A 27,894-nucleotide genomic window follows, 5' to 3' on the forward strand; every position below is an offset into this window, starting at 1 on the left:
GAGCTTACTCAGGGATGTTGATGGAGCTCTCCTCACCAGCCCAGGTTACTCTGCTTACATCTGACTTTATATATTAAAACTTTATTAAAAATAAGTTTATATGAGTAAAAAAAAAAAAAGAACCTTGGAAGAAATAAAAAAAAAAAATAGGCTCAGATAAACCAACTGTTAACCCTGCGCTTGTTTAAAAATCAGAAGCCTTATCTCCTACAGCTGTAGGCAGGTTGGGCTGGAAATCAGACCCGGGTTTTATCACAAGGGTGGCAGAGAGGCAAAGGAGACTAAATGTACAACCTTAATGTGTCTCCTGTGTTAAAAATAAGGGCTCTCATATGGAGGAGTTGGAACCTAACTCTTGGAATGAGAACACTTGGCAAGACGAGCCTGAAAATGCTGGTAACCACTATTAAACTCTGATTTCTATACATTTCTCTATGCTACATATTTTGTGTAAGTGAGATCATACAATCTTTTCCCTTTTGTGATTGACTTCACTCAACATGGTGGTTTCAAGGTTCATCCATGTCATAATGTGTATCAGGACTTCATAAGCATAGTAATATTCCATCGTACTCATGTAAAACATTTTGCTTATCCATTCATCTGTTGATGGGCATTTGCTTTGTTTCCTGGCTGTTGTGACTAGTGCTGCAATGGACATTGGTGTACATGTGTCTGTTTGTGTTGCTGCTTTCAATTTTCCTGGGTATATACCTAGAAGTGAAATTGCTGGATCATACAGTAGCTCTATTTTTAACTCTTTGAGGAACTACCAAACTGTTTTCCAAAGTAGTTGTACCATTTATCGTTCCAACCAACAATGGCTAAGGATTCCAATTTCTCCACATCTTTGCCAATATTTATTTTTCATTTATTTATTTATTTATTTTATCTCAGCCAGCCTAGCACAGGGGTGAAGTGGTATCTCATTCGGTTTTGAGCTGCATCTCCCTAATGGATAATTACCTTAGCCTGGTGGATTTAAACTGCTGACCTTTTGGTTAGCAGCTGTAGCTTATCATAGCTCTTAACCACTGCACCATCAGGTCTCTGCCAAAGAATAGCTATACACGTTTTAAGAAACTGTGTTGCTTGCGTTGGGTGATATTGCATAAACCTGGTTTTTGAGCTGTCCCCACAGACAGGTGAGTTTATTTATTTGTTTTTTAAGTTATAGCTTGCCACTGGTCTAGAGTATTGAGCCTGAATTTCTGTTGTATCAGATTTGAGACCATGGCTGGCAAATGCTACTTATGTTGTCTTAAATTTTAGTTCTTTTCTCTGTATATCTTTGTTGATTTCCTGTTTAGATGTTCTTTCCATAGTTGAGATAGGAGTGTTGAAGTTTCCAACTATAATTGTGTATTTGTCTATTTCTTTGTTCAGTTTTATCAGTTTTTGCTTTACATTATTTTTAGCTTTGTTGCTTCATACATATGTATGTGTATATTTCTATGTCTTTTTGACACAATTAGTCTTTTTTCATTACATATTGTCTCTCCCTGTCTCTGAAAATTTTCCTTGCTCTAAAATCTACTTTATCTGCTATTAACATAGTCACTCATTTACTTTGATTGGTGTTTGCATGATACGTATTTTCCCATCATTTTACTGACACCTTGCTTATATTATTATATTTAAAGAATATTTATTTCTTTTGGTTAGCATATAGCTGGGCAATATTTTTTAATCCACTCTTAAAATTATGCCTTTTAGTTGGTGTATTTAGATCATCTAGATTTAATATAATTATTGATGCATTAGGGATTAAGCCTGCCATTTTATTTTTTGTTTTCTGCTATCTGTATTTGTTGTTTCTGTTTCTTTTTTCTTCCTCTTTGTCAATTACTTGAACATTATTTAGAATTTCACTTTATTTTTCTCTAGAGTTTTTATTTTGTGTTTCTTTGTCTAGATTTTTTAGTGCTTGCTCTGGTGTTGCTCATCACAGTCTACTTGTGTTATCATTTTACTGGAAGTGAAGAGTAGAAACTGTACCTTTATAGCCCTTTACCCTCCCCATTTATAATATAGTTGTCTTAAATGTTTTCTCTACATATATTTTGAATGACATTAGATAATGTTATAATTTTTACTTCAACTATCAAACATAATTTAGAAAACACAAAAGGAGAAAAGGGCATTGCATCTACCCATAGTTTTGCTTACTGTGGTATTTCTTCCTTCCAGATATTCCAAAGTACTTTTTATTAAATTCCCTTTCAGTTTAGAGAACTTCCCTTAGCCATTCTTTTAGGAAAGGCTTGCTAATGACATATTATTTTTCTTTCTATGAGAATGTCTCAATTTCCCTTTCATCCTTGAAAGATATTTCTGGCAGATATAGGGTTGTGGGTTGACAGTACTTTTCTTTCAGCACTGGGAAAATGCTGTGCCACTTCCTCCTGGGAGTCTACTGTCATTTAAATTGTTTTTTACCTTTTTAGTAAGATGTCATGTCTTTCTTACTGTTTTCAAGATTTTTTGTTTGATTTTAATATTCAAAACTTTTACTATTATGTGTCTTGGTGTGGATTTTTGTGAGTTTATCCTGTTTGAAGTTCACTCAGCTGTAGGTTTATGTCTTTTACCAAATGTAAGAAGATTTCAGGCATTTGTTTTTCAGGTATTTTTTCAGCCCTTCCCTCTTTTCCAGGGCTCTGATGACACAAATGTTAGATCTTTTGTTGTAGCCCACAGATTCCTGAGGCTTTGCTTGTTTATTAACTCATTTTAGTCCGTTTTCTCTCTGTTGTTCAAATTGAGTAATTTGTATTCTCCTCTTTTTTTTTTTTTCTCTGCTAGTTTACTGTTTCTCTCCGGTTCCCCCTCCATTATGCTCTTATGCCCATCCACTGAGTTTTAATTTCAATTATTGTATTTTTCAATTCTAAACATTCCATTTGGTTCTTTTCTGTGGTTTTTGTTCCTTCCAGAGGCTTTCTATTTTTTTTGGCTGAGCTTTTACATATATGTTTCAAAAATGCTCATTGAAACATTTTTATCATGGCTGTTTTAAAATCTTTTTCACAATGTTGTAATAGCTCTGTCATCTCATTGTTAGCATTGATTGTCCTTTTTCATTCAGTTTGAGATCTTCCTGGGTTTTGGTATGATAAATTATTTTTTATTGAAAGTTGGTTATTTGGGATACTATGTTAAGAGACTCTGGATCTTATTTTAAGAGACTCTGGATCTTATTTAAACCTTGTATTTTACCACGGTTCTTCTGACACTGCTCCTTCAGGAAAAGGGAAGGTAAAAAAAAAACCTTATTATTGCATGTCAGAATATAAGTCCAGATTCCTCACTTGGGCTCTTTTGGCCTCTGAGGGTCAGGGACACTCATTATTGCTGGACAGGGGCAGAGTTCTGGCTCTCCCATGTCTACACTGATACCTCCCTGGGTGGGAGAGGTAGGAATGCCTTGTCACAACTTCCTATATGGCTTACACTGACAGTACTGGGGAAGGAGGGGTGGCCTCATTGCTGCAGGGCAGTGATGAGAAACTTGGCTTTCCGCTAGACCTCCACTGATGCTACCCCAGTCAAAAGGGGGAGAAATGCCTCATTAAAAAAAAATAGCCTTACAGAGGTATAATTCCTTGCCTTTGAGGATGATTTGAAGAAATTTGCAGGCACAAGGCTCACAGACAGGCTTGAGAAAGGCCTCATGGACATCTAGTTGGACTATGGCCATGAGACAAGGATATTTATATCCCACTACATCTAGAGTAGGTGGAAAAAGACTGTTTAGCACTTGCAAAATGTGGTTCCCCTATTCCTTAGAAAAAGCCAGGATGGTTCTGCTTCCCACTCTAGGCTCCCTACTCAGCCTTTGCTAGCGGGGGTGGCCTACAATTTTTTTTCTGTGGGATTTATCTGGAGTACCTGGGTTATTGTTTAAAATTTTTCTGTCATGCTGGCTGCACATTTCCTGGTTCTTTGACTAGAGATATCAAGCTTCCGTTGGAGATAATTTGTCTGTGTTCTTTGTCATTTCTGGGTTGCTGGCTTTTTCATTTCTAAGTCTGAGATACAAGAGGAAACAAGAAAACCCAGAGAACTCACCACCATGTTGTTCCTCAGGTCTAAAGTTCCTTATCCAGTCTGGCTTCTTCTCTTTACATTTCAGAGTTTTCTTATGTTTGTTTTGTATATATAATGTCCAAGGGTTTCAGTTGTACTCAGCTGGGAGATTAGGAAAAATACATCTGCTCTATATTTTTAAAAGCAGAAACATTCTAGCTATTTCTAGGGAATAAGGGAAGCACATTTTACAGATTCTAAACAGCCTTTGTCTACCAAATCTTGATGCAGTAGGATATAAATATCCCTGTCTCATGGCCAGAACCCATCCAGATGTCCATGAAGCCTTTCTCAAGCCTGACTCTGAGCTTTGCTCCTGCAAATTGCTTGAAGTCACCCTGAAGAGTGAGGAGGCTGGGGCATCTTTCTCACAATTTTGTTCAGGTTGAAGAAATAGTTCTGGTTCCCCCCCGCTCCCCGCCCCATATCTTTTCTCCTGCTTTACTATGTTTTCTAGCTTTCTCTTTTCCTCTTGGTCAAATTATGTCTCAGGAAATTTAGGTTACCTTCAAAAGGTAAGGAATAAAACCTTAACAATACAGCTGAAACACACACCCTCAGCCCAGCAACTAAATTTATTTTATCACCCAGATCACTTCATCTCTTTCTGTACATGTTTTCAAACTACTGTATTTGAGATTAGGGTTCCTGCTAAACATGGGCATGACCCAGTGACCCATTCATATTGTTTTGCTGAGACAAATATGCATTCAATTCAAAATAGAAAATAAAATATTGCAACAATACAATAGCTTTCTTTTTTGTGCTTCAAAGATTTTCTATACGTTTTCAACAACTTAAGGTGAAGTTTCGGCAAGACTTAGCGTGAAACTGCCTCCCCCGGCCCTCCCTCAGCAGTCTCAGTGAAGTTTCTCTTTGAGGTGAGCTAAATTCTGGAGAACAGCAGAGATAACCTCTGTCCCCTTCCCACCTTGCTTCAGAGCTCTTTTTCCTTTAGCTGTAAGTAACTGAGATTCCTGCAAAATTTCTACACAATCTCTGCTTGAGTACAGTGAGGACAACCCAAATACATGGCTAAAGAGAACCCACTGAAGAGCAAAAAAGGACCTGGATTGAAGATAATTTACTCCATGCTTTACAGCTCAGACTTCTCAGATGTTCTTGGGGAGTGGTTGTGGTGGGTAATTTTATCCCACTTTTCCATGAATTGGCTTTACCATGAGTTCACTGGGTTTTCCTAAAGAAGTTATTGAACATATCCACAAAAAGTTTTCTCTCCTGGAAATTATGTCTGAAAGAATATTTTCTTAGTAGGTATTTTGAAGAATGACTCAGATGCTGGAATCCAAACATAAAGTAAATGTAGCCAATGCCTAGAATGAAAACACAATTTAATCCCACGTTTACATGAGTCAAACCCAGATTTTGCTGTACTACACATGCATGGTGTCTGCCTCTCACAACAATGCATGGAAGTGTATCCTCATGAAAAGATTTTGTAATGTGAAGAAGCTTATAAATTTAAAGCACCTTGTTACCATCTTATACCATGGAAAATGTAGTGTTTGTTGAGATAAAAATGTGTATTGACAAAGAGAAAGCATGATCAAAGGCATAGAAGAAGGAACTAAATAATGGCAAATCGTTCAGTAAGCTAAAATACAGAGGTATGTGTGTGAGACAGAGAGAAAAGCACATTGTAACAACAGAGAAGACTTGGCGAGATGAAAAGCCATAAAGATGGAATGGGACAAGGAAATAAAACTCACTGTAACACGCCCAAAAGTGACATTCTTGGAGACTGCCCCTGAAGGGGTAGGTGAGGACAAGATTAGGTTATCAGTGGTTGGTAAAAGAAGCACTGAGTGTGCTGGGCAGCACACAGCCATTTTGGATGCCATGATGTGCCCACTTGACAGTTCTGTGTGCCCATAAAGAAGGGGTTTTTGTTTCAAAAAACAGAAGCACCGATCTAAAAAAAAAAAAAACACCAGAACTTTTTCCCCACATTCCTGGAAGACACCAAGGTCTGAGCCTTAGATGCGAAGAACATTACTTGTTGACCTGATGGTCCCAAGGCTGGAATGGTGATGCACAGCAAGACAGTCTAGCAATATACAAAGAACCTGGGCTTTGTTGTCAAAGCATGTAAATCTTATCATTCCCTGGTGGATGCCTTGAATGTGAGAATTTTCCACATTCTCATTTTGTCACCCATAAAACTGGTAATATCTATTGTACTAGCAGACTTGGCATTCAGACAAATCTCACCATGAAGGGTTAACACTCACTGTTTATGGGTAAGCAAGGAAGTCTTATGATCATTCTCAGAAAGTATATGGAGAGAGTATCAAAAGTCTGTTCTCATAAAATTTTTGCACAGATTGTTACCAGGAAACATGTAATGGAAAAAGCTAATTAATTAGTGTTCAGGAAAGAATGCGTTATAGATTGTGGTCTCACTTCACAGCTTCATGGTATTTCCTCAATTTAGAATACAAAAGCACCATTTCTGTGCATGCTCATTGGAGCACTTTGTATTTTCACTTTGTGCTGCCCCACTTGAATTGCACTATTTCTTAACAAAACGCTTCTTTGATTTCTTAACAGAGTGAGGTTCTGTTTGTGCTATGATATATTTGGTGTCAGAAGTGAGATTTCAAAGGTACATTTCTGTCAACGACCTCAAAGGTATCGAGGACTAGGTCTCAGGTACCATGTAGCCATGTAGGCTCTATGACTCCAAATACTCTTGGAAGTTATCACAAAGTAAATAACCTCTCTAATCAGAGCTCACTCCTTTGTGTTGTAGCTCTTAAGCTTTTATTTTGCCTCTGTTTTTGTACTTGCAAGTCTGTTTGACTAATGGAACTAAGGGGAGTGCCAAATCTAGAAGCAATTCAGAGGCCCCCTCTAGGACCCCTCCCCATTATATGAACAAAACTTTGTTTCTCTAACTTTTTCTTTTTTTGGTCTGGTTGTCATGACCTCACCAGAGACTGTCTGGAAAATCAGTGGCTACCCTAGGTTCTTTTGAATTTTGTAAATTGGTTTTCTGTGCAATAAATTAGAAATAGGGGCTCCTAGGTTAAGCAACCTCAATGGGTTACCTATTTTGGTTGGTATTTAGAGACCTTCAAAAGACATCATGATGGCAAAATTGCTTCCCTGCAGGATACTGTTCCCAAATTAACTAAACAAAATAAGTTGCTATAATGCCAGAATTCTGCTCCTGCTTCATCTCCTCTTTTGCTGGCAGCCTCTCCTTTATACCCCTCTTTACCCTCCTATACCTCAAATAACACTCTGCCTGAACTTCCTTTCTTTCCTGAGAAAAAAACTGAGAAACCTCTACTGGAAATGCCCTTTCAGATTTGTTCTATCAATGCTGAATAGTCTCCCTGAGTTACCTTTATTCCCTAGACTGGCTGAAAGTTACACAGCAATGTAAAGTATTTTCTGAAATTGCATGAGGATCCTTATAAGTTTGCTGAAGAATTTAAAATTCTTATTGAAGCTTATCAAACCAGAATTCCAGATTTGTATCAGTTAATTCATGTAACTGGGCCAGGAGAGACTAGCATAACTAAGGACTAAAATAAGAGGCTAGAACTTTAGACAACAGAATGAATAGGTTCAGAAAGAATGAAACCAGTTTTTGTATGATTGTTACAAAGGAATCCAAGAGTCTTTAAGCCACAAAATGTGTGGGCATGAGTTGACCATCTTAGACACACTACAGCACTTCCCACTGACAGAAAGACACATATGAAAGGATAAGAAGGATGCGAAATGGGCCAGAGCACTAGGCATCTACCAGCCTCAAGAAAACTCTGATGCAACAGAGGCACACCATGGCGGGGGGGCGGGGGGGAACTAACCAAATATCATGGCAGACTCCCTGCTAGGAATTTTATTTGACTCTGGGAAACCAAAGTCTCAACCTAATTCTTAACATCCTTGATAAATGAGTCTAGTTTTCCTCCTTACCAGAACACTGGTTTTGTCTCAACAAATGAATGCAGTGCTGGAGGTGCTAAATAATCTATCCCAAGAAATTTGGAAGACAGCACCTGGCCACCTACTGAAGAGATCCATATTTTTGCCCATTCCAAAGAAAGGTGATCCAAAAGAATGGAGAAATTATCAAATAAAACCATTAATTTCACATGCAAGTAAAATTTTACTGAAGTTAATTAAAAAATGGTTACAGCAGTACATGGACAGGCAACTGTCAAAGACTGAAGCCAAATGCAGAAGAGAACATGAAATGAGAGGTATGATTGCTGATGTCAGCTGGATCTTGGCTGAAAACAGAGAATACTGGAGAAGATGTTTACCTGTATTTCACTGACTATGCAAAGGTATTTGACTGTATGGATCATAACAATTCATGGATAACATTACAAAGAATGGAATTCCAGAACACTTAATTGTGCTTAATTGCAACCTGTACATACACCAAGAGGCAGTAATTCAAACAGAACAAGGGGATGCTGCTTAGTTTAAAATCAGGAAAAGTGTGCATCAGGGTTGTATCCTTTTACCATATTTATTTCATCTTTATGCTAAGCAAATAACCCAAGAAGCTGGGCTATATAAAGATGAACTTGACATCAGGATTGGAGGAAGACTCATTTACAAACTGCAATATGCAGATGACACAACCTTCCTTGCTGAAAGTGAAAAGGACTTGAAGCAGTTACTGATGAAGATGAAAGACTACAGCCTTCAGTGTGGATTACACCACAACATAAAGAAAACAAAAATCCTCACAACTGGACCAATAAGTGACATCATGATAAACGGAGAAATTACTGAAGTTATCATGGGTTTTATTTTACATGGATTCACATCACAATCATCACCCATGGAAACAACAGTCAAGAAAATAAAAGAAGCCCTCAATGAGACAGATTTGACACAGTGGCTACAACAGGCTCAAATAACAAAGACTGAAGATAGTGTGGACCAGGCAGTGTTTTGTTCTTTTGTACATGGGGCACCTAACAGCAACAACAACAATTTGCAATCTCAGTGATCACTTTGGAAAAATGAATTCCCAATTGTGTTGTCCTTCTCAGAGAACTTTTGTTTAATGCTCAATTTTAGTCAAAGCGTCTGAATAAAATCCCTCCATCTATGACTCTGGCAAATTAACGAATTTATCTAGAACCTGTTTTTCTGAGCCAATCTTACCAAAGAATAAACTCAAAACCAAACCAGTTGCGTCAAGTTGATTCCAACTCGTAGGACAGAGTAGAACTGCCCCACAGATTTTCCAAGGAGCGGCTGTTGGATTTAAACTGCTGACCTTTTGGTTAGCAGCTGTAGCTCACCATAGCTCTTAACCACTGCACCATCAGGTTTCTGCCAAAGAATAGCTATATACGTTTTAAGAAACTGTGTTGGGTGATATGGCATAAACCTGGTTTTTGAGCTGTCCCCACAGACAGACAGCTGAGTTTATTTTTTAAGTGATAGCTTGCCACTGGTCTAGAGCACTGAGCCTGAATTTCTCTTGTATCAGATTTGAGGTCATGGCTGGCAAATGCTGTATGCCTAGAGGCTGTCTTAAATTTGAGTTCTTTTCTCTTCCAAGAAAAGTGTACCCAAAAAGGGTGGGCTTTTTTTTTTTAATTGGTATAACCCATTGCCATTGAGTTGATTCTAACTCATAGTAACCCTAGAGGAGAGAGTAGAACTTCCCCACAGGGTTTCCAAGGAGCAGCTGGTAGATTTGAATAGCTGACTTTTTTGATTAGCAGCTAAACTCTTAACTACAGTGCTATAACAAGGACTTAAAAGGACAATTTATTCTAATATCTTTTTTCCTAGAGGATGCTATAAAGCATGCAAAAGACAGGGTTATGAAAATGTAATAATTTCCTACATCTGGATGGTATTATTAGATTACAATATTCCTTCAAGGAACTTACTCTGATCAGTCTAATAATAAACATATGCTGATATAAATTAAATAGTCCTAACATTCCCAGGCCCCACGTGTTGTCAGTTTGTTGTACTGTGGTGGTTTGTATGTTGCTGTGATGCTGAAAGCTATGCCACCAGCATTTAAACTACCAGCAGAATCACCCATTTGACAGGTCTCAGTAAAGCTTCCAGACTACAACAGACTAGGAAGAAGGACCTGGCAATCTACTTCTGAAAAAATTGGCCAGTGAAAATCTTATAAATAGCAGCAGAACATTGTCTGGTATAGTGCCAGAAGATGAGCCCTTCAGATTGGAAGGCACTCAAAATATGACTGGGGAAGAACTGCCTCCTCAAAGTAGAGTCAATCTTAATGAAGTAGATGGAGTCAAGCTTTAGTGACCTTCATTTGCTGATGTGGCACAACTCAAAATGAGAAGAAACAGCTCCAAACATCCATTAACAATCAGAAAGTGGAATGTATGAAATATGAATCTAGGAAAATTGGAAGTCATCAAAAATGAAATGGAATGCATAAAGATTGATATCCTAGGCATTAGTGAGCTGAAATGGACTAGTATTGGCCATTTTGAATCAGACAATAGTATGGTCTACTATGCCAGGAATGACAAATTGAAAAGGAATGGCATCACATTCATCTTCTAAAAGAATATTTCAAAATCTACCCTGAATACAACACAATCAGTGATAAGATAATATCCATAAGCTACAGAGGAAGACCAGTTAACAAGGCAATTATTTGAATTTATGCACCAACCACTAATAGCAAGGATGAAGGAATTAAAGGTTTTTTGCCAATTTCTGCAGTTTGAAATTGATCAAACATGCAACCAAGATGCATTGATAATTACTACTGATTGAAATCTGAAAGTTGGAAACAAAGAAGAAGGATTGGCAGTTGGAAAATATTACTTTGGTGATAGAATTGATGCCAGAGATGGCATGATATAATTTTGCAAGTCCAATCACTTCTTCACGGCAAATACCTTTTTTAAAGAATATAAATGGCAACTATACACATGGACCTCGCCAGATGGAATTCACAGGAATCAGAATGAATGCATCTGTGGAAAGAGATGATGGAGAAGTTCCATATCATTAGTCAGAACAAGGCCAGGTGTCAGCAGTAGAAGGGATCATCAATTGCTCCTATGCAAGTTCAAGGTGAAGCTGAAGATAATTACAGCAATTTCATCAGAGCCAAAATATGAACTTGAGTATATACCACCTGAATTTAGAGACCATCTCAAGAATAGATTTGATGCATTGAACACTAATGACGGAAGACCAGTTGAGTTGTGGGATGGCATCATACATGAAGAAAGCAAGAGGCCCTTAAAAAGACAGACAAGAAAGAAAAGGCCAAAATGGTGGTTAGAAGAGACTCTGAAACTTGTCCTTCAGGGTCGACTAGCTAAAGTGAGAGGAACAAATGATGAAGCAAAAGTGCTGAACAGAAGGTTTCAAAGGGTGGCTGGAGAAGACAAAGTGTTATAATGAAATAACCAAAAGCCTGGAGCTAGAAAATCAAAACGGAAGAACACTCTTGGCATTTCTAAAGCTGAAAGAACTGAAGAAAAAATTCAAGCCTCCCATTGCAATATTGAAGGATTTTTCAAGGAAAATATTGAAAGATACATGAAACATCAAAAAAAAAGATGGGAGAAATACACAGAGTCACTGTAACTAAAAGAATGGTCGATGTTCAACCATTTCAGGAGGTAGAAAATGATCAAGAAAAATTGGTACTAAAGGAAGAAGTCCAAGCTGCACTGAATGGAATGGCGAGAAACAAGCCTCCGGGAATTGACTGAATACCAACTGAGATGTTTTGACAAATGTATGCAGCACTGGAGGTGCTCGCTCATCTATGCTAAGAAATTTGGAAGAGAGCTACCTGGCCAACTGACTGGAAAAGATCCATATTCGTGCCCATTCCAAAGAAAGGCGATCTTACAGAGTGCAGAAATTATCCAACAATTACATTAATATCACATGCAAGTAAAATTTTTCTGAAGATATTTCAAAAATGGTTGCAGCAGTACATTGACAGGGAACTGCCAGAAATTCAACCCAGATTCAGAAGAGGAGGTAGAATGAGGATATCATTGCTGATATCAGATGGACCCCGGCTGAAAGTAGAGAATGCCAGAAAGATGTTTACCTGTGTTTTATTGACTACGCAAAGGCATTCGACTGTAGTAATCACAACAGATTATGGATAACATTGTATAGAATAAGAACTCCAGAACACTTAATTGTTCACATGAGGAAACTGTACACAGACACAGAGGCAGTCAGTTTGAAAAGAACAAGTGGATATTGTGTAGTTTAAAGTCAGGAAAGCTGTGGATCAAGGCTGTATTCATTCACCATTCTTATTCAATCTGTATGCTGAGCAAATAATCTGAGAAGCTGGACTATGTGAAGAAGAACGAGGCATCAGGATTGGAGGAAGACTCATTAACAACCTGTGATATGTGGATGACACAACTTTGCTTGCTGAAAGTGAAGAGGACTTGAAGCACTTACTGATGAAGATGAAAGACTACAGCCTTCAGTATAGGTTACACCTCAACATAAAGAAAACAAAATTCCTCACAATGGGACCAATAAGTAACTTCATGATAAATGGAGAAATTATTCAAGAATTTCTTTTTACTTAGATCTACAATCAATGCCCATGCAAGCACAATCACAAAATTAAATGACATGTTGTATTGGGCAAATATGCTGCAAAAGATTTCTTTCAAGTGTTAAAAAGCAAAAATGTCACTTTGAGGAATAAGGTGTGCCTCACTCAAGCCATGATATTTTCAATCACCTCATATGCATGTGAAAGCTGGACGATGACTAAGAAGGATTGAATATTTGATGCTGTTGAGTTATGGCATTAGTAAAGAATATTGAATATGTCACGGACTGCCAGAAGAACGAACAAATCTGTCTTGGAAGAATTACAGCCAGAATGCTCCTTTAGAAATGAAGATGGTGAGACTTAGTCTCATGTATTTTAGGCATTTTATCAGGAGGGACCAGTCCCTGGAGAAGGGCATCATGCTTGGTAAAGTAGAGCGTCAGCAAAAAAGAGGATGACCCTCAATAAGATGGATTGACACAGCAGCTGCAAAGGCAGGCTCAAGCATAACAGATTGTGAGGATGGTGCAGGACTGGGCAGCGTTCCCTTCTGTTGTACATACGACCACTATGAGTTGGAGCTGACTCAACATCACCTACCCACAACAACAATATTTCCAGGAATTAATGAACATAAATTTGTTCCTACAAAGATTTTTGTTTATGTCAGCCTCGAAAGCAAGAACTTAAAAGCAAAGCCTTTCTAAGTAACTTAAGTTAGATATAATATGAAATGTGTTTTATTTAAAGAAATGAAATAATTTTTATTAACGAGAAGAAAAAAAGCTCAATTGCTTACTAAGAGAATAATAAAATCAGAAGGAAAAAGTTATCTCTCATCTCCTAAAATACCCAGGCAAATTCAAACGTATGTAAATGAATTGAAATTAACCAATTCTTTTTTTATTAAGGAACATCGAAGACCCACACTGGGCCAGAGAAGGTTTTGAAAAAGACCTCTCTCGACTAGGTGAACATCTGTTTAAGACAGAAGAAAATAAATAATGTGGACATTAATGATGTATAAAATAAGAAAAAAAAATACTTTCTTAGTACAGTTACTAGAAATTGGATTGATTACCAACATAAAAAACCTGTGGACAAATCTAAAGTTATACTGAGAAAATATAATAAATAGCTGTCATAGATTGAATCATATCCCCTCAAAACATCTGTCTTGGCTAGGCCATGATTCTCAGTATTGTGTGATTGTCCACCATTTTGTCATCTGATGAGATTTTCCTGTATGTTGTAAATCCTCTAGGACGTTGATGAGGTTGGATTAGCAGTAGTTATGTTAAAGAGGCAGAACTCAATCTATAAGATTAGGTTGTGTTTTACTCCAATCTCTTTTGAGATATAAAAGACAGAAGGGAACAGAGATATGTGGGAACATCAAGAAACAAGAGCCAGAAGAATAGTGCATCCTTTGGACACTGGGTCCTTGCACTGAGAAGCTCCTTGACCAGAGAAGATTCATGACAAGGACCTTCCCCAGAGCCAACGGAGAGAGGAAGCATTCCCCTGCAGCCTCTGAGACTGTGAGTGAATAAATTTATCTTTGTTAAAGCTATCCACTTGTGGTTTTTCTGTTATAGCAGCACTAGATAACTAAAACCACAGTAAAAACTTGAAGGGAAATATAGATTATTTAGACAAACTGTACTTCAAGAGTAATTACATTTTGTAGAATAAAGGCTTAAATTAATTATCAAGATTTCTAGGTACTTAATGGTATTGAGTTAATGGGTATTCATTATAATTGAAGTTTTTAGACTTCTTTTTTAAGATATATATATTTTAATTTTTATTGTGTTTTAAGTAAAAGTTTATAAATCAAGTCAGTCTCTCATACAAAAAGTTATATACACCTTTCTATATACTCCTAGTTGCTCTCCCCCAATGAGACAGCACATTTCTTCTCTCCACCCTCTATTTCTGTGTCCATTCAGCCAGCTACTGTCACCCTCCGCTTTCTCATCTCCCCTCCACACAGCAGCTGCCTACTTAGTCTCATGTGTCTACCTGATCCAAGAAGCTTACTCTGCACCAGTATCATTTTCTGTCTTATACTCCAGTCCAAACACTATCTGAAGAGCTGGCTTTGGGAATGGTTCCAACTTGGACTACCAGAAGGTCTGGGGACCATAACCTCTAGGGTCCTTGAACTTTCAGTATCACCATTAAGTCTGGCCTTTTTACAAGAATTTGAGGTCTGCATCCCACTGCTCTCCAGCTCCTTCAGGGGTTCTCTGTCCTGTTCCCTGTCAGGGTAGTCATTGGTTGTAGCCCAGCACTATCCATTTCTTCTGGTCTCAGGCTGATGTAGTTTCTGATTTATGTGGCCCTTTCTGTGTCTTGGTCTCATAGTTATCTTGTGTCTTTGGTGTTCTTCATCCTCCTTTGCTCCAGGTGGGTTGAGACCAATTGATGCATCTTAGATGGCTGCTGGCTATCGTTTAAGACCCGAGATGCCACTCACCAAAGTGGGACGCAGAATGTTTTCTTAATAGATTTTATTATGCCAATTTACCTAGATGTCTGCTGAAACTATGGTTCCTAAACCCCCAACCCTGCTACACTGGCCTTTGAAGTGTTCAGTTTATTCAGAAAACTTCTTTGCTTTTGGTTTAGTCCAGTTGTGCTGACCTCTCTTGTATTGTCTTTCCCTTCACCTAAATTAGTTCTTGTCTACTATCTAATTAGTGAATACCCTTCTCCCTCCCTCCCTTTCCACTCTCGTAACCATCAAAGAATATTTTCTTCTCTGTTTAAACTATTTCTCGAGATCTTATAATAGTGATCTCATACAATATTTGTCCTTTTGCAACTAATTTCACTCAGCATAATGCCTTCCAGATTCCTCCCTGTTATGAAATGTTTCATGGATTCGTCATTGTTCTTTATCGATGCATAGTATTCCATTGTGTGAATATACCATAATTTATTTATCCATTCATCTGTCAATGGGCACCTTGGTTGCTTCCATCTTTTTGCTATTGTAAACAGTGCTTCAATGAATGTGGGTGTGCATATGTCTGTTCCTGTAAAGGCTCTTATTTCTCTACGATATATTCCAAGGAATGGGATTGCTAGATTGTACAGTAGTTCTACTTCAATTTTTTTAAGGAAGCACCAAATCGATTTCCAAAGCAGTCATACCATTTTACATTCCTATCAGCAGTATGTAAGTGTTCCAGTCTCTCCACAACCTCTCCAACATTTATTATTTTGTGTTTTTTGGATTAATGCCAGCCTTGTTGGAGTGAGATGGAATCTCATTGCAGTTTTGATTTGCATTTCTCTAATGGCTGATGATTGTGAGCATTTCCTCGTGTATCTGTTGGCTACCCGAATGTCTTCTTTAGTGAAGTGTCTGTTCATATCCTTACCCACTTTTTAATTGGGTTACCTGTTTTTTCTCTGCTGAGTTTTTGCAATATCATGTAGATTTTAGAGATCAGATGCTGATTGGAAATGTCATAGCTAAAAACTTTTTCCCAGTCTGTAGGTAATCTTTTTACTCTTTTAGTGAAGTCTTTGAATGAGCATAGGTGTTTGATTTTTAGGAGCTCCCAGTTATCTAGTTTCTTTTCTGTTGTTCATGTGTTGTTTGTAATGTTTAGTATACTGCTTATGGCATGTATCAGGGCTCCTAGCATTGTCCCTGTTTTTTCTTCCATGGTCTTTATTGTTTTAGATTTTATGTTTAGGTGTGTGATCCATTTCGAGTTAGTTTTTGTGCATGATGTGAGGTATTGGTCTTGTTTCTTTTTTTTTTTGCAGATGGATATCCAGTTATGCCAGCACCATTTGTTAAAGAGACTGTCTTTTCCCCATTTAACTGACTTGGGGCCTTTGCCAAATATCAGCTGCTCATATGTGGATGGATTTATGTCTGGATTCTCAATTCTGTGCCATTGGTCTATGTGTCTGCTGTTGTACCAGTACCAGGCTGTTTTGACTACTGTGGTGGTATACCAAAAAAAAAAAAAAAAAAAACCAAACCCATTGCCATCGAGTCAATTCTGACTCATAGTGATCCTATAGGACAGAGTAGAACTGCCTCATAGAGTTTCCAAGGAGCACCTGGCAGATTCGGACTTCCGACCTCTTGGTTAGCAGCTGTAGTACTTAACCACTATGCCACCAGGGTTTCCACATGGTGGTATAATAGGTTCTAAAAATCAGGTAGTGTGAGTCCTCCCATTTTGTTCTTCTTTTTCAGTAATGCTTTACTTATCTGGGGCCTCTTACCCTTCAATATGAAGTTGGTAATGTATTTCTCCATCTCATTAAAAAATGTCATTGGAATTTGGATCGGAATTGCATTGTATCTATAGATCGCTTTTGGTAGAATAGATATTTTTACAATGTTGTGCCTTCCTATCCATGAGCAAGGTATGTTTTTCTACTTACGTAGGTCTCTTTTGGTGTCTTGTAGTAGTGTCTTGTAGTTTTCTTTGTATAGGTCTTTTACGTCTCTGGTAAGATTTATTCCTAAGCATTTTATCTTCTTGGGGGCTACTGTAAATGGTATTGATTTGGTGATTTCCTCTTCGATGTTCTTTTTGTTGATGTACAGGAATCCAACTAATTTTTGTATGTTTATCTTGTATCCTGATACTCTGCTCAACTCTTCTATTAGTTTCAGTAGTTTTCTTGAGGATTCTTTAGAGTTTTCTGTGTGTAAGATCATGTCATCTGCAAATAGAGGTATTTTAATTCTTCCTTACCAATCTGGATGCCCTTTATTTATCTAGCATAATTATTCTGGTTAGGACCTCCAGCACAATGCTGAATAAGAGTGGTGATAAAGGGCATCCTTGTCTGGGTCCCATACCCATGGGGAATGCTTTTAGACTCTCTCCATTTAGGATGATGCTGGCTGTTGGCTTTGTATAAGTGCCCTTTATTAAGTTGAGGAATTTTCCTTCTATTCCTATTTTGCTGAGATTTTTTATCATGAATGGGTGTTGCACTTTGTCAAATGCCTTTTCTGCAACAATTGATAAGATCATGTGGTTCTTATCTTTCATTTATATGATGGATCACATTAATAGTTTTTCTCATATTGAACCATCCGTGCATACCTGGTATGAATCCCACTTGGTCAAGGTGAATTATTTTTTTGATATGTTGTTGAATTCTATTGGGTAAAATTTTTTGAGGATTTTTACATCTAAGTTCATGAAGCATATAGGTCTGTAATTTTCTTTTTTTTTTTTTTGTGGTGTCTTTACCTGGTTTTGGTATCAGGGATATGGTGGCTTCATAGAATGAGTTCAAGAGTATTGCGTTCTTTTCTATGCTCTGAAATACATTTAGTAGTAGCAGTGTTAACTCTTCTCTGAAAGTTTGGTAGAATTCTGCAGTGAAGCTGTCTGGGCCAGGGCTTTTTATTTGGTTAGGTTGTTTTTTAATTACCTTTTCAATCTCTTCCTTCGTTATGGTTTATTTAGTTGTTCTAACTCTGTGTTAGTTTAGGTAGGTAATGTGTTTCTAGAAATTTGTCAATTTCTTCTAGGTTTTCAAATTGTTATACAGTTTTTTGTAGTAATCTGATACAATTCTTTTAATTTCAGTTGGGTCTGTTGTGATATCACCAATCTCATTTCTTATTCAGGTTATTTGCTTCCTATCCTGTTTTACTTTTGTCAGTTTGGCCAATGGATTATCAATTTTGTTATTTTTTTCAAAGGACCAGCTTTTGTTCTTGTTAACTTTTTCAATTGTTTTTCTGTTTTCTATTTCATTTAATTCTGCTCTAATTTTTATTATTTGCTCTCTTCTGTCACCTGAGGGCTTCTTTTGTTGCTCTCTTTCTATTTGTTCAAGTTGTAGGTATAATTCTTTGATTTTGACCCTTTCTTCTTTTTGTATGTGTGCATTTATTGATATAAATTGACCTCTGAGCACTGCCTTGGCTATGTCCCAAAGGTTCTGATAGGACGTGTTTTCATTCTCTTTGGATTCTCTGAATTTCTTTATTCCATCCTTAATGTGTTCTATAATCCAGTCGTTTTCGAGCAGGGTGTTGTTCAGTTTCTAAGTGTTTGATTTCTTTTCCCTTCATTTTCTTTTATTGTTTCTACTTTTACAGTCTTATGGTCAGAGAAGATGCTTTGCAATATTTCAATTCTGTTAAGGCTTGCTTTATGACTTAATATGTTGTCTATTCTATAGAATGTTCCATGTGCACTGGAAAATAAAGTGTATTTGGCTGCTGTTGGGTGGAGTGTTCTGTATATATCTATGAGGTCAAGTTGGTTGATAGTGGCATTTAGATCTTCCGTGTCTTTATTGAGCTTCTTTCTGGATGTAATGTCCTTCACCGAAAGTGGTGTTCTGAGGTCTCCTACTGTTATTGTGGAGCTGTCTGTCTCACTTTTCAATTCTGTTAGAGCTTGTTTTATGTATCTTGCAGCCCTGTCATTGGGTTCATAATTATTTAGTATGGTTATATCCTCCTGGTATGTTGTCCCTTTAATCATTATGTAGTGTCCTTCCTTATCCTTGTGGTGGGTTTAACTTTAAAGTCTATTTTGTCTGAAATTAATATTGCAACTACCGTTCTTTATGGGTTATTATTTGTTTGGTATATTTTTTTCCATCCTTTGAGTTTTAATTTGTTTGTGTCTAAGTCTAAGGTGTGTCTCTTGTAGGCAGCTTTTAGATGGATTGTGTTTTCTAATCCGTTCTGCCACTCTCTCTCTCTATTGGTGCATTTAGCCCACTTACATCCAGCATAATTATGCATAGGTATGAGTTTAGTGCTGTCACTTTGATGTCTTCTTTTGTGTGTTGTCGACAGCTTCTTTTTCCACTTGATTTTTTGTGCTGAATAGTTTATCTTTATATATTGTCTTTTCTTCTTATCCATTGTTGTTGATTTTGTTTTTGCTGAGTCTACTTTTATCTTTTATTTTAATGAGTAGGATTGTTAGTCTTCTTTACATTTACCTCTATTTTTCTAAATTTAAACCTAACTTTTGTTTCTTTGTATTGCCTTGACTTCTCCATACGAAAGATCTATGATTACATTTCTTAGTCCCTCTTTATTGTTTTAATATTGTCTTCTTTTACACAATGACATCGCTGTTTCCCTCTTTTGAGCATTTTTTTATCTTGATTTATTTTTGTGATATCCCTATCTGGGTTGACATCTTGTTGCTCTGTCTTGTGTTCTAGTCTTGGGTTGGTATCTAATATTATTGATTTTCTAACCAAAGACCTCCCTTCAGTATTTCCTGTAGTTATGGTTTGGTTTTTATGAATTCCCTAAGCTTCTGTTTATCTAGAAATGTCCTATTTTGCCTTCATATTTGAGAGGCAGTTTTGCTGGATATGTGACTCTTGGCTAGCAATTTTTTTCCTTCAAGGCTTTATATAAGTCATCCCTTTGCCTTCTTGCCTGCATGGTTTCTGTCGAGTAGTCTAAGCTTATTCTTATTGACTCTCCTTTGTAGGTGATTTTTGTTTGTCTCAAGCCATTCTTAAAATTCTCTCTTTACCTTTGGTTTTGGCAAGTTTGATTATAATATGTCTTGATGACTTTCTTTTGAGATCTACCTTGTGTGGAGTTTGATGAGCATCTTGGATAGATATCTTCCTACCTTTTACGATATCAGGGAAGTTTTCTGCCAACAAATCTTCAACAATTCTCTGTATTTTCTGTTATCCCTCCCTGTTCTGGTACTCCAACCACTTGTAGGTTATTTCTCTTGATAAAGTCCCACATGATTCTTAGGGTATCTTCATTTTTTAAATTCTTTTATCTGATTTTTCTTAGAATATATTGTTTCCAAATATTTTATCTTCAGTCTCACTAATTCTGCCTTCCAATCCCGCAGTTCTGCTCCTTTGACTTTCTTTTGAGTTGTCTAATTCTTTAATTTGATTGTTAATCTTCTGAATTTCTGATTGCTGTCTCTTTGTGGATGATTGCAACCTACTAATTTTTTTAATTATGTTATTGAATAACCTTTTTAATTTCTTCAACTGCTTAAATGGTGTGTTCCTTGGCTTGTTCTGCATTTTAATCTGTTCTCGTTCGTGATGTCTTGAAGAGCTCTGCATATCTTTTGTATTCTACATCTGGTAATTCCAGGAAGGCAACTTCATCTAGAAGATCCCTTGATTCTTTGTTTTGAAAGCTTGTTGAAGTGATCATGGTCTGCTTATTTATGTGGTTTGATATTGACTGTTCTCTCCAAGCCATCTATAAGTTATTGTATGCATTTATTTTATGTTTTCTCACTCTATCCTAGGTTCTTTCTTTGTTTGTTTTGATATGCCCAAATTGGCTGCTTGATGAGCTAGCTTGATTATTTTCACCTTTGAAGCTCTAACGTCCTGTCACCAGATGGTTAGAGCTGTTACCAGGAACCTAGGATTCCCACTCATTTTTCTAGTATGGATTCAGCTCAGGTGTCCAAGTAGTTGGTCACCAAGTGTGTGGTACAGGCTCTGTCCTACAGTCTTAGAGGGGCAGGGTTGATTGGTGTAGTACAGGTATCTGGTTGCAGCAGGGGGTCATGCTCTGAACCAGGCAGGGGGTTGACAACCATCCCTCAAGTGTCTGTGAGGGAAGCACATCCTGTTGCCTAAAGCGCACAGGTGAGTGGGTTCTGCAGCCAGGCCATGGACACCCAGTGCTTTTGGTTGTAAGGGCTGGGAGGTACCATTTTTGCTTGGACTCCTGTCGTGGGTGGTTAGGTGACGTGGGTGGAGCCACCAGTCCTTAGGCCCCTGATGTGGGTAGTGAGGACCCAGTTTAATAGGCAAGGTGGTGTCAAATGTCAAACACCCACCTCTCCACCACACAGCTTAAACAGTTGCAGTCTGCCAACAAGGGCCTATTCTCCTGAAATGAGCTCACATAGGTCCATGGAGGAGTGAAAGGTATTCAAAGTCCACAGACCATTTGTGCCTGGACAGGAGCCACTTCTGTCTTGAGCTCCCCAGCTTAGTGGAGCTGGCAGATTATCTTTTCCTGCAATTGTGAATTTATTCTTTTTCCAAGGCCAGAAGAATGGCTCAGAGTGTGCAGCAAGATCTATCTCAGGCCCAGAGAAATCTACAGCCACTGAAGCCAGCTTGGGGGCTGGGGGCATGGTAAAATATATGCAAGTACTTAACTTTTGCCAAGAGCACTGTTATTCTCTGGTTCTAGAGGTGTAAGTAGCCTTTGCAGCTCACTGTCTCTCCCTGAGGAAACTGTGTCCAGAATGCTACCACCAGCCCCTCTGTGATCACTCCAAGGAATGTTGCCTGAGGTTCCTGGCAATTCAGGTCTGGCAACTTCTTGCTGCTTCTGAACTGTCTCTTCCTCCGCCTTCCACTCAGTCTGTTTTTTTAACTTTGCCTTTGCTGATCAGCTTGTCATATGTATAATCATTTCACTTGTTTTTTCTGATTTTTTTGTGAGAGGGATCACTGGAAGGATCTGACTACTCCACTGTCTTGGCCCCACCTCCAGGCTCTTACTTTTTATGTGAGAGTGAAAGAATATATATACCCAAAAAACCCAGTGCTGTTGAATCAATTCCGACTCATAGTGACCCTATAGGACAGAGTAGAACTGCCCCATAGAGTTTCCAAGGAGTGCCTGGTGGATTCAAACTGCTGACCCTTTGGTTAGTAGCTGTAGCACTTAACCACTACACCACCAGGGTTTCCGAATATATATATATATATTTTTTTTTTTGGGGGGGGGGTGGCCTGGTAACAAGATGTTCATTTTTGCCAATTATAGGATTGTACTATAAGAAATAAGAAAATTTTCAAGTTTATTAAAAGGGAATTTGATAAGATCAAAATTCTTATTTGCTGCAGCTAAAGGTTTGATGAGATAATTCGTGAGAATTTTTGAGAGGTTTAATACCAAATGGCAAAGAATTAGGTTTCTCACTGTTAAAATAACAAAATTTTCCTTGATTACTGGGTTGAAGAGTTAATTTTATTCTTTGTGAAAACTGGTTCGAAGGCAAAGTTTTGACAGAATAAATTTCTGAGTCTAGAACCAAGCCACATGGTTTTGAAGAACTAAATTTTTTACCTGTAAGACCTCAGGTTAAATAAACTCAAGTAGTTTTCCCATGATAAACTTCTGACAACTTCAAAACTTCATGGAAAGCCACAAAAATTTGTTTCTTTTTTTATAAAAATAAAAGTGCTAAGAAAGTTTATTTAATTTGTTATGAGTTACATGGAATGTGTTGTCAAATTAGAAGAAGTGCCAAATTTTCTTTGAGTTTAAATTTTTGTTTCAGCAATATTTTCTTGATATTAAACAAGGTCATAATATTATGTCATAATTTCATTATTTCAATTGCTAACATGATTGCAACTTTGTTTCCTTTGAATTTAGCATCACCAAAGCCAATAGTTTTAACTAGGTAATTCACATCACTTACCCACTGAGTTTTCATTACTATTTAGATGTTTAGAGACTTGATAATATTGGTATATTCTTGGTAAACCCTGTCTATTTAGTATTATATCTTAAGATTATTATATGTTATATCAGAAACCCCTTAAAAACAAGGCTGGTCATTATGTTTAGAGATATTTTTCTCTAATGTTTCTTTTTAACTTACTTTATTTGGCTTTGCATTACTTTTGTAGTTAATCCCCATCAGGTCTTTCATTTTTAAGAATTATTGTTATAATTTATAGGTATGGACATTTTTAGGTTGTCATCTTCAGATAAGTTTTACTTTACTGATTCACTGGAAATCTTGACCAAAATATTTTAACAAAAATGGGCTAATGAGCAAAACTCAGAACCCCAAAATCTGCCTGACATTCCTGTAGGAAGACATGTACTGGAAAAAACATCAATCAAAGGACTCACTGGGGACCCATTGGAAAAGGCCATATTTAGTTATCCTCACTAACCCTTGTGCAGCCAAATTAGAAGTCAAGCCCTGGGTTCATTTGCCACAGTTGAAAAGGGCTAAAATACCCCTTTGGACTAGTCAGCCCTCCAGAGACTTAAAAATCACATTCAAAAGTTCTTATGGCCAGAAGCAGATGACATTTGAGGTAGAAAGCTAATCCCAAAATCATGAAACAAGATCTCATGCATATTGCTGAATTTTGTAGACTACACTTAGTAATTGTAAATATTCTTATGTTACTAGCCTTATTATATACCTGTGGTCTTATTTCTTCGCAATTTGATACATCATGAAAACTTGTCCTTTTCCTCCTAGCATTTTCATCCATTGCTTGGAAGGTAAATGCCTTTGTTAAGCTAACTCAATCAGTAGCTAGTTCCGGCAACTTGATTAACTGTTGGATCTGTCATCTTCCTCCACAATCTGGACATGACAATTCAGATTTATTAGTACCCCCATAACAGATTATAATCTGGTACCTAATGCTACTCTTAAATTCAATTCAACTCTTAAAAGAGCTATATGTGTTAGATATGGCATCCCCCTGGATTGTCAGCTCTATCTCAACTGCCGTGTTTTAATCTATTTCAGGTTGATAGGAGATTGTAGAATTGTCTTCAAGTAAAACTAACCATCCCTGATCACAGATGTGAAAAGGATTTTCTGGTCCTACAGGCAAAACCACCTAGAGGATATAATGATAAATTCTCTGCATGCTTGCAAGAGAACAAAACTGAATTGGATGGAACTGGTGTACTGCTTAATTCATTTTTTTCTAGCCTTTTGTATCAAATCCCCTTCTGTGCTAAAAGATTAAGCCCATTGAGAATAGAACAGTAATCTATTTGTAACAATTCGCAAACTGATAAATGGCTCGAGCAAGTCAATCAAACCATTCATTTAACAGCAAATAATATGATCTGTGCTCCTTATGGATATGTATTTTTATGTGGAGGATCAAATTATCCCTTGATAGAGGAACCAAATTCACATGATGATCCTTGTGCATGGGCTTTGCCATGCTTGAATGGCTCAAGTATGATTGATCAAGGCACCTTAGGTCGTAGGGGAGTTCCTTTAGACATCCACTTTTATAATGAAAGTATACATTGGACTAGTGATTAAAAAAAAAAAAATTAACTCAAATTAAAAGAGACTCCATGTCTGGTAATTACGCAGTAGCAGATAAACCTGTACTCAGAAGGGTGTTCATCCAAGCATTGTTACCAAATTATGGTGTATACCAGCTTGAGAAATCTATTAAATTATCTGTCACAATGGCTCAAATTGTTGATGATACAGTAGATGGGACGTTGGCTCAACAAAAGTCTTTAGAATCCCTTGCCTAAGTTGTGCTGGACTATAGGATCGTTCTTGATTTCCTACTGGCCTAGCAAGGTGGAGTCTATGCCATTGACATACCTCTTGCTGTACTTGGATCAACACCGTGGGAGCAGTAGAACAAGATATTAAGAAAATACACCCGTCTCAGTTATCTAGTGCTGCTATAAGAGAAATATCACAAGGAGATGGCTTTAACAAAGAGAAATTTGTTTTCTCAGCTTAGGAGGCTAGAAGTCCAAATTCAGGATGCCAGCACCAAGGGAAGACTTTCTCTCTGTGTTAGCTCTGGATGAAGGTCCTTGTCATCAATCTTCCCATGGTCTAGGAGCTTCTCACCTCAGGGATCCCAGGTCCAAAATATGTGCTCCACTCCTAACTTTTCTTGCTTGGTGGTAATGAGGTTCCTCTCCTCTCTGCTCACTTTTCTCTTTTATATCTCAAAAGATATTGACTTGAGATACAACCTAATCCTGCAGGTAGAGTACTGCTTCATTAACATTACTGTCTCTAATCCTGCCTCATTAACGTCATAGAGGTTAGGATTTACAACGCATAGGAATTACATCAGATCACAAAATGGAGGACAACCATACAATACAATCATGACCTAGCCAATTTGATACGCATGTTGAGGAGACAAAATTCATCCATAGCAGCACCAAAAGGCTCCTTGGTTCTGCTCTAAACTCCTTTGCCTGACTTTCTTAGATATTCTCAGTTGGTTACCTAATGGCGTCAGTTCCTGGTTGCATTCTTTATTAAAAATTGGAATTGCTATTTTGTCATACTAATTATTTAAAGCTTAACCAAATGCTGTACTAAATGCCTGTCTAATGCTTGCAACACACTAAAAACTTCCATTGCTATGTAAAGAGTTATGTATTCAGAAGAAACTTATAAGCTGCCACACTCAATCTGAAAGTCTTTCCTTTGTTATAAAGCCTTTTACATACTTTTTTCAAACACTCCTTGTTTCTATAAGTGCTGCATTTTGACCCCTATTGCCTGAGTGACCCAAATTTTTTCCTCCAATGTGCTGCTGCAGCAATACCAGTAAATTCATTTCACCTTAAAGATGAGACTTATTAGCTTAGCAAGGTGAAGAAAATAAATCCAGCTGACCAAAACCCTTTCAGGAAAATGTGATTAAAGTCCTTGAAGAAGAAATGTTTCTCCATTGTGAGTAATCAATGCCCTGTAGCAGGGGCTTGATCAAAAAAGTGGACTGTGATAGCAGACTTAAAATTTTCTGAGGCTTTCAGACCAAGCTCACTATGACGGGTTAATATTCATTGCTTACGGGTAAGCAAGGAAGTCTTATGATCATTCTCAGGAAGTATGTGGCCAGAATGTCAAAGGTCTGCTCTCATAAAATGTTTGTACAGATTGTTGTCAGGAAACATGTAATGGAAAAAGTTAATTAACTAGTGTACAGGAAAGAATGCTGGTCTTGTTTCAAAGCCTGATGGTATTTTCTCAATTTAGAAGACAATAGCATACTTCGTTTTCATGTTCATTGCAACACTTTGTGTTTTCACTTTGTGCTGCCCCACTCAGGTTGTACTAGTCCTTAATAAAACTCTTTCTTGATCTCCTAACAGAGTGAGATTCTGTTTGTGCTATGACACCATATTATGAGGTTACCAAGAAGGTATGAACGTGAATATTAAAGCTGGAAAAGCAGTGGCTCCTGTCGTGGAATGGAATCTAAAGTATAGGAACAGCACCCTGTTCTGGGTTGACAGTTGTCAGGTTCTTGTGCCCAGCCTCAGTCTTCCTAATCTTCCCAGCTTGCCCCTGTTTCAGCCTGTCTCTGAATGCTCGCCATTGGCCTCCAGACTTGTTCTAATCTCCAGTCACGAATCCTTTAAGCCTACCTGAATTTTGCTGCCATATCTTTCCTCTGCATTACCCTGCACCAGTTCCCACAGTTGAACCCACCTTGGCCTGAGTCCTGGTCCCAGGCTGAGAAGGTCTTCTATCTTGGGGTTGCCCAGGCAGCAACTTGGCCCCCCTGATCTTTGCACTTACTTGAATTTTGCAGAACCCAAGGTGACCCAGATCTTCTCCCTGCCCTCAGGCATTTGGCAATGACTCAAGAATAAATGGAGAAATCAAACTGAATTAACCATGTTGTCTTCACACCTGCTATCCTAATGTAAATGAATATAAATGAAAGAATTTGATTTCAACACCAATAAATCTTTAATATCTGCAACATTTGAAGCTTTTCCAGAATAATACACTGAAGCTGTTGTGCCGAATACATAATTGTCTGGTGAGCTGTACCCTATACACATCACCACACAGCCCACACTGCTGTACTACATGTCTCATAGTACAGCTGCCTTCCTGGTCATGCATGGGTAAAGCCATATCATGAGAAATGAAATGGAAATGTCAGGGTTATACAGGAAAGATGCTGCAGAAGGTAACCTAGTTAGAAGAAACATTACTGTACACCGATTCTGAATTCCCTTTCTGTTTCCCTCCCATTCAAAGCTGACCTGTTCTTTTGCTATTTCCTCTGAGACCTGTGTCCACATCACCACTTTAACCCTTATGTAGCCATCTATGAACTAAACTCTTCCTTTCTGAAATTAGCATTGCTGCTAAACTTTTCCTTCTGGAGAAGGACTTAACAATACTGAGCTACATAAAATTTCCTTAAAGTTCAATATCAGCTTATGATGTTTTTGAATTATTTATCTTAGGATGCTTTGTTCATAGAATGAATCAAGTACTTTAAAATAATTGCCTCATCAATGATGGACATGAGACAAATAATTTTAGATGGCAGGGGCTATTTTGCAAAGGAGTGATATTTGTGAGCAAAAGTGTTTTGAAGAAAGAAAGAATTGGATAGAAATTTAATTGATTCCCAAAAAGTATAAACTTTTGAAATAATTTTTTTTTTTTACGTCTATGCAGGCCAAAACTGAGCTAAATCAGCTGTGATGATATGACTTAAAGGTTTACAAATGAGAAAATTATGGTACCCAG

Source organism: Elephas maximus, chromosome 25 (genome assembly GCF_024166365.1).
Source record: "Elephas maximus indicus isolate mEleMax1 chromosome 25, mEleMax1 primary haplotype, whole genome shotgun sequence".
NCBI classification, from domain to species: Eukaryota; Metazoa; Chordata; class Mammalia; order Proboscidea; family Elephantidae; genus Elephas; species Elephas maximus.